Source organism: Dipteris shenzhenensis, chromosome 33 (genome assembly GCF_047967505.1).
Source record: "Dipteris shenzhenensis isolate YYH24624 ecotype China chromosome 33, Dip_SZ_1.0, whole genome shotgun sequence".
Lineage (NCBI taxonomy): Eukaryota > Viridiplantae > Streptophyta > Polypodiopsida > Gleicheniales > Dipteridaceae > Dipteris > Dipteris shenzhenensis.
The window spans coordinates 36,528,982-36,539,679 of NC_141628.1; positions in this window are offsets into that span (position 1 = coordinate 36,528,982).

A 10,698-nucleotide genomic window follows, 5' to 3' on the forward strand; every position below is an offset into this window, starting at 1 on the left:
CCGTTTCAACTAGGTTGAGGTGCACGCAAAGTATTGTGACCATCAGATATGCTTTGCATGGTCGATCACCCATCGTACACCATTTTTTCCCTAGTGATATGGACATCCGCAAAAAAACATGCCCTTAGGTGTGTTATCTGATCAAGTACTTATCAGATGGGTGTGCCTCTTTGAGAACATTTCAATACCACCTAGGTTGAGGCGTACGAAACGTTTTGTGCCCATCAGATGTCTTTTGCAGCCCATCGGATATGCTTTGCATTGTCGATCAAGCATAAAACTCCGTTTTTGCCTTAGTGTCATGCACAACCATGAAAAAACATGGTCCTAGGTCTGTTATTCAAACTAGTACTTATCGGATGGGGGCTCCACTTTGCACGCAAGTCTGTTTCAACTACGTTGAAGGGCATGCAAAGTATTGTCACCTTCGGATATGCTTTGCATGGTCAATCACGCATTATACACCATTTTTTCCCTAGTGAGATGCACATCCGCAAAAAAACACGCCTTTAGGTGTATTATCTGACCAAGTACTTATCAGATGGGTGTGCCTCGTTGAGAACATTTACATACCACCTAGGTTAAGGTGTACAAAAAGTGTTGTGTCCATCGGATATCCTTTGCATGGTCCATCAAGCATTAAATACTATTTTTGCTCTAGTGTCATGCACATCCGTAAAAAAACACACTGCTAGTTATGTTATCTGATCAAGCACTTATGGGATGGGCGTGCCACTTTGCATGTAAGTGAATTCCACCTAGTTGAAGGTGTGTGCAAAGTATTGTGCCCATCGAATATGCTTTGCATTGTCGATCAAGCATAAAACACCGTTTTGGCCTTAGTGTCATGCACAACCATGAAAAATACGGTCCTAGGTGTGTTATTCAAACTAGTACTTATCGGATGGGGGCTCCACTTTGCACGCAAGTCTGTTTCAACTACGTTGCAGGGTGTGCAAATTATTGTCACTATCGGATATGATTTGCATGGTCGATCACGCATTATACACCATTTTTTCCCTAGTGATATGCACATCTGTAAAAAAACACACCCTTAGCTGTGTTATCTGACCAAGAACTTATCGGATGGGTGTGCCTCTTTGAGAACATTTCAATGCCACCTAGGTTGAGGTGTACGAAAAGTGTTGTGCCCATTAGATATCCTTTGCATGGTCGATCGAGCATTAAATACTATTTTTGCTCTAGTGTCATGCACATCTATATCGGATATTCTTTGGATTGTCGATCAAGCATAAAACGCCGTTTTTGCCTCAGTGTCATGCACAACCATGAAAAAACACGGTCTTAGGTATGTTATTCAAACTAGTACTTATCGGATGGGGGCTCCACTTTGCACGCAAGTCTGTTTCAACTATGTTGCAGGGCATGCAAAGTATTGTCATGATCGGATATGCTTTGCATGGTCGATCACGCATTATACACCATTTTTCCCCTAGTGATATGCACATCCGCAAAAAAACACGCCCTTAGGTGTGTTATCTGACCAAGTACTAATCAGATGGCATATTCGATGGGCACAATACTTTGCACACACCTTCAACTAGGTGGAATCAACTTACATGCAAAGTGGCACGCCCATCCCATAAGTGCTTGATCGGATAACATACCTAGCAGCGTGTTTTTTTACAGATGTGCATGACACTAGAGCAAAAATAGTATTTAATGCTCGATCGACCATGCAAAGGATATCCGATGGGCACAACACTTTTTGTACACCCAAACCTAGGTGGTATTGAAATGTTCTCAAAGAGGCACACCCATCCGATAAGTACTTGGTCAGATAACACACCTAATGGCGTGTTTTTTTGTGGATGTCCATATCACTAGGGAAAAAAAGATGTATAATGCATGATCGACCATGCAAAGCATATCTGATGGTGGCAATACTTTGCATGCACCTCAATGTAGTTAAAACGGACTTGAGTGCAAAGTGTATTCCCCATCTGATAAGTACTTATTTGAATAACACACCTACAACCGTGTTTTTTGACGGTTGTACATGACACCAAGGCAAAAAACGGTGTATAATGCGTGATCGACCATGTAAATCATATCCGGTGGTGACAATACTCTGCATGCACCTCAACGTAGTTGAAATGGACTTGCGTGTAAATTGGAGCCCCCATCCGATAAGTACTTGTTTGAATAACACACTTAGGACCGTGTTTTTTCATGGTTGTGCATGACACTAAGGCAAAAACGGTGTTTTAGGCTTGATCGACAATGCAAAGCATATCCGATGGGCACAATACTTTGCACACACCTTCAAATAGGTGGAATTGACTTACATGCAAAGTGGCTTGCCCATCCCATAAGTGCTTGATCGGATAACATACCTAGCAGCGTGTTTTTTTACGGATGTGCATGACACTAGAGCAAAAATAGTATTTAATGCTTGATCGACCGTGCAAAGGATATCCGATGGGCACAACACTTTTCATACACCTTAACCTAGGTCGTATTGAAATTTTCTCAATGAGGCACACCAATCCGATAAGTACTTGGTCAGATAACACACCTAATGGTGTGTTTTTTGGTGGATGTGCATATCATTAGGGAAAAATGGTGTATAATGCATGATCGACCATGCAAAGCATATTCGATGGTGACAATACTTTGGATGCATCTCAACCTAGTTGAAATGGACTTGTGTCCAAGTTGAAGCCCCCATCCGATAAGTACTTGTTTGAATAACACACCTAGGACCGTGTTTTTTCATGGTTGTGCATGACACTAAGGCAAAAACGGTGTTTTATGCTTGATCGACAATGCAAAGCATATCTGATGGGCACAATACTTTGCACACACCTTCAACTAGGTGGAATTTACTTACATGCAAAGTGGCATGCCCATCCCATAAGTGCCTGATCGGATAACATACCTAGCAGCGTGTTTTTTTACAGATGTGCATGACACGAGCAAAATTAATATTTAATGCTCGATCAACCATGCAAAGGATATCTAATGGGCAAAACACTTTTCATACACCTAAACCTAGGTGGTATTGAAATGTTCTCCAAGAGGCACACCCATCCGATAAGTACTTGGTCAGATGACACACCTAAGGGCCTGTTTTTTGGCGGATGTGCATATCACTAGGAAAAAAATGGAGTATAATGTGTGGTCGACCATGCAAAGCATATCCAATGGTGACAATACTTTGCTCGCCCTGCAACGTAGTTAAAACGGACTTGCGTGCAAAGTGGAGCCCCCATCCGATAAGTACTTGTTTGCATAACACACCTAGGACCGTGTTTTTTCATGGTTGTGCATGACACTAAGGCCAAAACGGTGTTTTATGCTTGATCGACAATGCAAGGCATATCCGATGGGCACAATACTTTGCACACACCTTCAACTAGGTGGAATCAACTTACATGCAAAGTGGCATGCCCATCCCATAAGTTCTTGGTCGGATAACATACCTAGCAGCGTGTCTTTTACAGATGTGCATGACACTAGAGTAAAAATAGTATTTAATGCTCAATCGACCATGCAAAGGATATCCGATGGGCACAACACTTTTTGTACACCTCAACCTAGGTGGTATTGAAATGTTCTCAAAGAGGCACACCCATCCGATGAGTACTTGGTCAGATAACACACCTAAGGGCGTGTTTTTTTGTGGATGTGCATATCACTAGAAGAAAAATGGTGTATAATGCGTGATCGACCATGCAAAGCATATCCGATGGTGAAAATACTTTGCACACCCTGCAACGTAGTTGAAACAGACTTGCGTGCAAAGTGGAGCCCCCATCCGATAAGTACTAGTTTGAATAACACACCTAGGACCGTGTTTTTTCATGGTTGTGCGTGACACTGAGGCAAAAACGGTGTTTTATGCTTGATCGACAAACCAAAGCATATCCGATGGGCACAATACTTTGCACACACCTTCAACTAGGTGAAATCGACTTACATGCAAAATGGCACGCCCATAAGTGCCTGATCGGATAACATACCTAGCAGCGTGTTTTTTAACAGATGTGCATGACACTAGAGCAAAAATAGTATTTAATGCTCGATCGACCATGCAAAGGATATCCGATGGGCACAACACTTTTTGTACACCTCAACCTAGGTGGTATTGAAATTTTGTGAAAGAGGCACACCCATCCGATAAGTACTTGGTCAGATAACACACCTAAGGGCGTGTTTTTTTGTGGATGTGCATATCACTAGGGAAAAAATGGTGTAGAATGCATGATCGACCATGCAAAGCATATCTGATGGTGACAATACTTTGCATGTCCTTCAACGTAGTTGAAACAGACTTCGTGCAAAGTGGAGCCCCCATCTGATAGTACTAGTTTGAATAACACACCTAGGACCGTGTTTTTTCATGGTTGTGCATGACACTAAGGCAAAAACGTTGTTTTATGCTTGATCGACAATGCAAAGCATATCCGATGGGCACAATACTTTGCACACACATTCAACTAGGTGGAATCAACTTACATGCAAAGTGGCACGCCCATCCCATAAGTGCTTGATCGGATAACATACCTAGCAGCGTGTTTTTTTATAGATGTGCATGACACTAGAGCAAAAATAGTATTTAATGCTCGATCGACCATGCAATGGATATCCGATGGGCACAACACTTTTCGTACACCTCAACCTAGGTGGTATTGAAATTTTGTGAAAGAGGCACACCCATCCAATAAGTACTTGGTCAGATAACACACCTAAGGGCGTGTTTTTTTGTGGATGTGCATATCACTAGGGAAAAAATGGTGTATAATGCGTGATCGACCATGCAAAGCATATCCGATGGTGACAATACTTTGCATGTCCTTCAACGTAGTTGAAACGGACTTCGTGCAAAGTGGAGCCCCCATCTGATAGTACTACTTTGAATAACACACCTAGGACCGTGTTTTTTCATGGTTGTGCATGACACTAAGGCAAAAACGTTGTTTTATGCTTGATCGACAATGCAAAGCATATCCGATGGGCACAATACTTTGCACACACCTTCAACTAGGTGGAATCAACTTACATGCATAGTGGCACGCCCATCCCATAAGTGCTTGATCGGATAACATACCTAGCAGCGTGTTTTTTTACAGATGTGCATGACACTAGAGCAAAAATAGTATTTAATGCTCGATCGACCATGCAATGGATATCCGATGGGCACAACACTTTTTGTACACCTCAACCTAGGTGGTATTGAAATGTTCTCAAAGAGGCACACCAATCCGGTAAGTACTTGGTCAGATAACACACCTAATGGTGTGTTTTTTTGTGGATGTCCATATCACTAGGGAAAAAATGGCGTATAATGCATGATCGACCATGCAAAGCATATGTGATGGTGGCAATACTTTGCACACACCTCAATGTAGTTGAAACGGAATTGTGTGCAAAGTGGAGCCCCCATCTGATAAGTACTTATTCGAATAACACACCTACGGCCATGTTTTTTGACGGTTGTACATGACACCAAGGCAAAAAACGGTGTATAATGCGTGATCGACCTTGTAAATCATATCCGATGGTGACAATACTTTGCACGCACCTCAACGTAGTTAAAACAAACTTGTGTGCAAAGTGGAGCCCCCATCCGATAAGTACTTGATTGAATAACACACTTAGGACCGTGTTTTTTCATGGTTGTGCATGACACTAAGGCAAAAACGGTGTTTTAGGCTTAATCAACAATGCAAAGCATATCCGATGGGCACAATACTTTGCACACACCTTCAACTAGGTGGAATTGACTTACATGCAAATTGGCACGCCCATCCTATAAGTGCTTGATCGGCGGATAACATACCTAGTAGCGTGTTTTTTTATAGATGTGCATGACACTGAGCAAAAATAGTATTTAATGCTCGATCGACCATGAAAAGGATATCCGATGGGCCAAGCATAAAACACCATTTTTTCCTTAGTGTCATGCATAACCATGAAAATACACGGTCCTAGGTGTGTTATTCAAACAAGTTCTTATCGGATGGGGGCTCCACTTTGTACACAAGTCCGTTTCAACTACGTTGAGGTGCGTGAAAAGTATTGTTGCCATCGGATATGCTTTACATGGTCGATCACGCATTATATACCATTTTTTCCCGAGTGATATGCACATCCGCAAAAAAACATGCCCTTAGGTGTGTTATCTGACCAAGTACTTGTCGGATGGGTGTGCCTCTTTGAGAACATTTCAATACCACCTAGGTTGAGGTGTATGAAAAGTGTTGCACCCATCGGATATCCTTTGCATGGTAGATCGAGCATTAAATACTATTTTTGCTCTAGTGTCATGCACATCCGTAAAAAAACACGCTACTAGGCATGTTATTTGATCAAGCACTTATGGGATGGGCGTGCCACTTTGCATGTAAGTCGATTCCACCTAGTTGAAGGTGTGTGCAAAGTATTGTGCCCATCGGATATGCTTTGCATTGTCGAACAAGCATTAAACACTGTTTTGGCCTTAGTGTCATGCATAATCGTCAAAAAACGCGGTCCTAGATGTGTTTTTCGACTAAGTACTTATGGGATGGGCATGCCACTTTGCATGTAAGTCAATAATACCTAGGTTGAGATGTGTGCAAAGTAGTGTGATGATCGCATATGCATTGCATTGTCGATTAAGCAATAATCAGCGTTTTTGCCTTAGTGTCATGGACAACAACCAATAAAAAACGTGGTCCTAGATGTGATATTCTAAAAAGTACTTATTGAATGGGCGTTCCACTTTGCAGGGAATACCATACCACCGCTTTTAAGGCACGTGCAAAGTATTGTGCCCATCGGATATGCTTTACATGGTAGATTGAGTATTAAATACCGTTTTTGGCCTTGGTGTCATGTACAACGGTCAAAAAACACGATCGTAGGTGTATTTTTCAAACAAGTACTTATTGGATGGGGATGCCACTTTGCACACAAGTCAATACTGCCTAGATTGAGGAATGTGCAAAGTCTTGTGTCCATTGGATATGCTTTGCATAGTCGATCTCACATGATACACCATTTTGTTCCTAGTGTTATGCACAATCGTCATAAAATACGTTTGGAGGTGTGTTATCTAAACAAGTACTTATGGGATGGATGCACCACTTTGTATGCAAGTAAATAAGACCTAGGTTGAGGCGTGTACAAAGTTTTGTGCCCATCGGAGAAATGTAGATGCGATAATATTAGAAAATTCTCGGTATGTGTATATGTGTGTGTGTGTGGCAAACAATTTTGATACAAAGTAAACACCTAGTGCACAAATTATGCACTTCATACCTTGAGTAAATAAGCTTGTTGATGAGGATAAATATGCCCTTGAATAAAAGCACAGTTGTTGTATGACCACAATAGGATCGCTTTGACACTTGTGATTTTTCCCACATGTAAGTTTGCAAATAGTATAAAAAATCATATAATAATATATTGATAGTTTGCAAATGTGTATAGCAAGTGAGTAATGGGAAGTGGAAGTGGGAGTGAGGAGGGAGGAGTGGAATGGGAGAGGGAAGTAATAGGGGTGTATGATAATAATAAGAATAAAAAATAGTATAATAATATATTAATAGTTTTCAAATGGCAAGTGAGTAATGGGAAGTGGAAGTGAGAGTGGGGAGGGAAGAATGGAATGGGAGAGGGGAAGGTAATAGGGGGTAGGATAATAAGGGAGTGAAATGAGTGAGGGAGTTAATAGGGGATGAAAAAGAGGAGGGTGAGATGGGGAAATATGGGATTTTGGGAAATGGGAGGAGTATGGGACGTGGTGGAAATGTGGGATGGGAGTGGTGGCAATGGGGAGGAAGAAGAAATGGATGGATGGGGGGAGGGCTCATGGAAGATTGGGATGAGGGATGGGGGTCCAATGGGAGAGGGGAGTAATGGGAGCCAATGGGAGAGAGGATAGATGAAAAGCCAATAGGAGAGAGGGGAGGAATGGAAAGCCAATAGGAGAGGAGGAGGAAAACCTAATTTTTCTCATATATAGTCTTCCTTCTTCATTCATTCTCCCCTCATTTCATTCATTGAAGCAAGAAAGCAAGGATGATCAAGAGAGCAAGGAAGGAAGAGCAAGAAAGCAAGAAAGAGCAAACTTACAAACTTTTTCCAAGTACTTGCAAATTTTTTTGATTAATTCTTTTTCTAGATTTTTTTTTAAAATTTGAAGAGAGAGGAACTAGAGAGAGAAAGGTTGAGGGGAGGAGAAGAAGAGGATGGAGGGGCTGGAGGGAAGGGAGGAGGAAGGGAGGGAGAGGCTGGGGCTGAGTAGAGGGAGGAAAGGAGGAGGGAAGGGAGGCGGGGGGGGAAGGGGGGACTGGGTCTCCCCTGGAGGGGGGAAGGGGGGAGGGGGAAGGGGGGAGGGGAGGGGGGGCTGGCGGAAGGGGAGGAGGGGGGGGGGACTGGCGGGGGGGAAGGGGGGAGGGGGGGGCTGGCGGCAGGGAGGGGGGGGAAGGGGGGAGTGGGGAAGGAGGGGCCGGAGGTGAAGGGGGGGGAGAGGGAAGGGGGTGGGAGGGGCTGGCGGCGGGGCGAGGGAAGGGGGGGGAGGAGGGTTGGGGAAAGCGGGAGGGGGGGGCTGGGGGAAGGGCTGAGAGGGGGGGCGGGGGGGGCTAGCAGCCGCGGCCGCCAGCTCGGGGGCAGGGAGGGGGGTGGGTGGGGGGGAAGGGGGTGGGAGGGGTGAAGGGGGTGGAGGGCTGAGAGGGGGGGCGGGGGGGCTGGGGGCTGCGGCTGCCAGCTCGGGGGCAGGGAGTGGCGTGGGTGGGGGGCAAGGGGGTGGGAGGGGTGCGGCTGCCAGCTCGGGGGCGGGGAGGGGGGTGGGTGGGGGGGAAGGGGGTGGGAGGGGTGAAGGGGGTGGAGGGCTGAGAGGGGGTGCTGGGGGGCTAGCGGCCGCGGCACAACCACCAGCTCGGGGGTGGGGAGGGGGGTGGGTGGGGGCAAGGGGGTGGGAGGGGTGAAGGGGGTGGGAGGGGCTGAGAGGGGGGGGGATGGCGGCCGCGGCCACCAGCTCGGGGGTGGGGAGGGGGGTGGGTGGGGGGCAAGGGGGTGGGAGGGGTGAAGGGGGTGGGAGGGGCTAAGAGGGGGGGGGCTGGTGGCCGCGGCCGCCAGCCCGGGGGGAAGGGGGGGGAAGGGGGGTGGGGAAGAGGGGGGAGGGCTGAGAGGGGGGGGGGCTGGGGGGCCATGAAGGGGGGGTGGGGAAGAGGGGGGGGGGAGGGCTGAGAGGGGGGGGGCTAGCGGCCGCGGCCACCAGCCCCGGGGAAGGGGGGAGGGGGGGGGAGAGGGGGCGAGGAAGGGGGGTGGCGGGGGTGAAGGGGGGGAGGGGGGTGCGAGAGGGGGGGGTGCGAGAGGGGGGGGTGGGGGGCCGCGAAGGGGGGGTGGGGGAAGAGGGGGGGCGAGAGGGCTGAGAGGGAGGGCCTGGCGGCCGTGGCCGCCAGCCCGGGGGAAGGGGGGAGGGGGGGAGAGGGGGCAGGGAAGGGGGGGCAAGGGTGAACGGGGGGAGGGGGAAGGGGGTGGGGTGTGAGAGGGGGGGTGTGAGGGGGGGAAGGTTGGCGACCGCGGTCGCCAGCCGATGGAGAGGGAAGGGGGTGGGGTGCAAGAGGGGGGGATGGAGTGGGGGGGTGGGGGTGAAGGGGAGGGAGGGGGAAGGGGGTGCGAGGGGGGTGGTGGAAGGGGGAGTGCATCGAGAAAGGGGGGAGGGGGGGGCTGGGGAGTGGGTCGGGTAAGGGGGAAGGGGGTGCGAGGGGGGTAGGGAAAGGGGGGAGGGGGGGCTGGATGCCGCGAAAGGGGGGAGGGGGGGGGAAGGGGGTGGGATGGCAGGGGAGGAAGGGGGTAGGGGGGGGCTGGCGGCTGCAGCTGCCAGCCCTGGGGAAGGGGGGTGGAGGGGGAAGGGGGTGGGAAAGGGGGTAGGGGGGGAAAGGGGGTAGGGGAGGAAGGGGGTAGGGGGGGGCTGGCAGCCACGGCCGCCAGCCCTGGGGAAGGGGGGAAGGGGGGGTGGAGGGGTAAGGGGTTGGGACGGGGCCGAGGGAAAGGGGATAGGGGGGGAAGGGGGTGGGACAGGGGTAGGGGGGAAAGGGGGGAAAGGGGGGGGGGGGGAAAGGGGGGGGGAGGGGGAAGGGGGGCAGAGGGGGAAGGGGAGGGGGGGAGCAAGAGGGGAGGGGTCGAGGGGGGAGGGGTTTTGGTAGTAGAGGGAGGGGAGGGGAGGGGAGGGGAGGGGAGGAGGGGAGGGCGGGGGTCAAGGGAGGGAGGGAGGGAGGGTGGAAGGAGAGAGAGGAGAGAGAGAGGGAGAGGAGAGAAGGGAGTAGAAGGAGAGAGAGGGGAGAGGAGGATTTGACTTACAATCACGAGCAAGAGTGACAAATAAGATTTGAGTTACGAGAAGAATGAAAAGGACTTACGAGAAGAAAGTATCGAGAAGAATGTTGAAGAAAGTATCAAGAAGAATGTTGAACACAAATTTGAATTCAAAAGGAACGTACGAGAAGAAAGTATGAGAAGAATGTTGAACACAAATTTGAATTCAAATTTATAATGAATTCAAATTTCCCTCTCTTTTTTGAAAATTCAAATTTATGCATAGGAGGAGTGGGCTAGTTTTTCTTATATATACTTTTCTTTCCATTCATTCATTCTAACTCTCTCCTCATTTCATTGAAGCAACCAAGAGCGGAAGAGAGAGGATAAGCGGAGCCTTACTTTTTTCACTTTTTCTAGGTACTT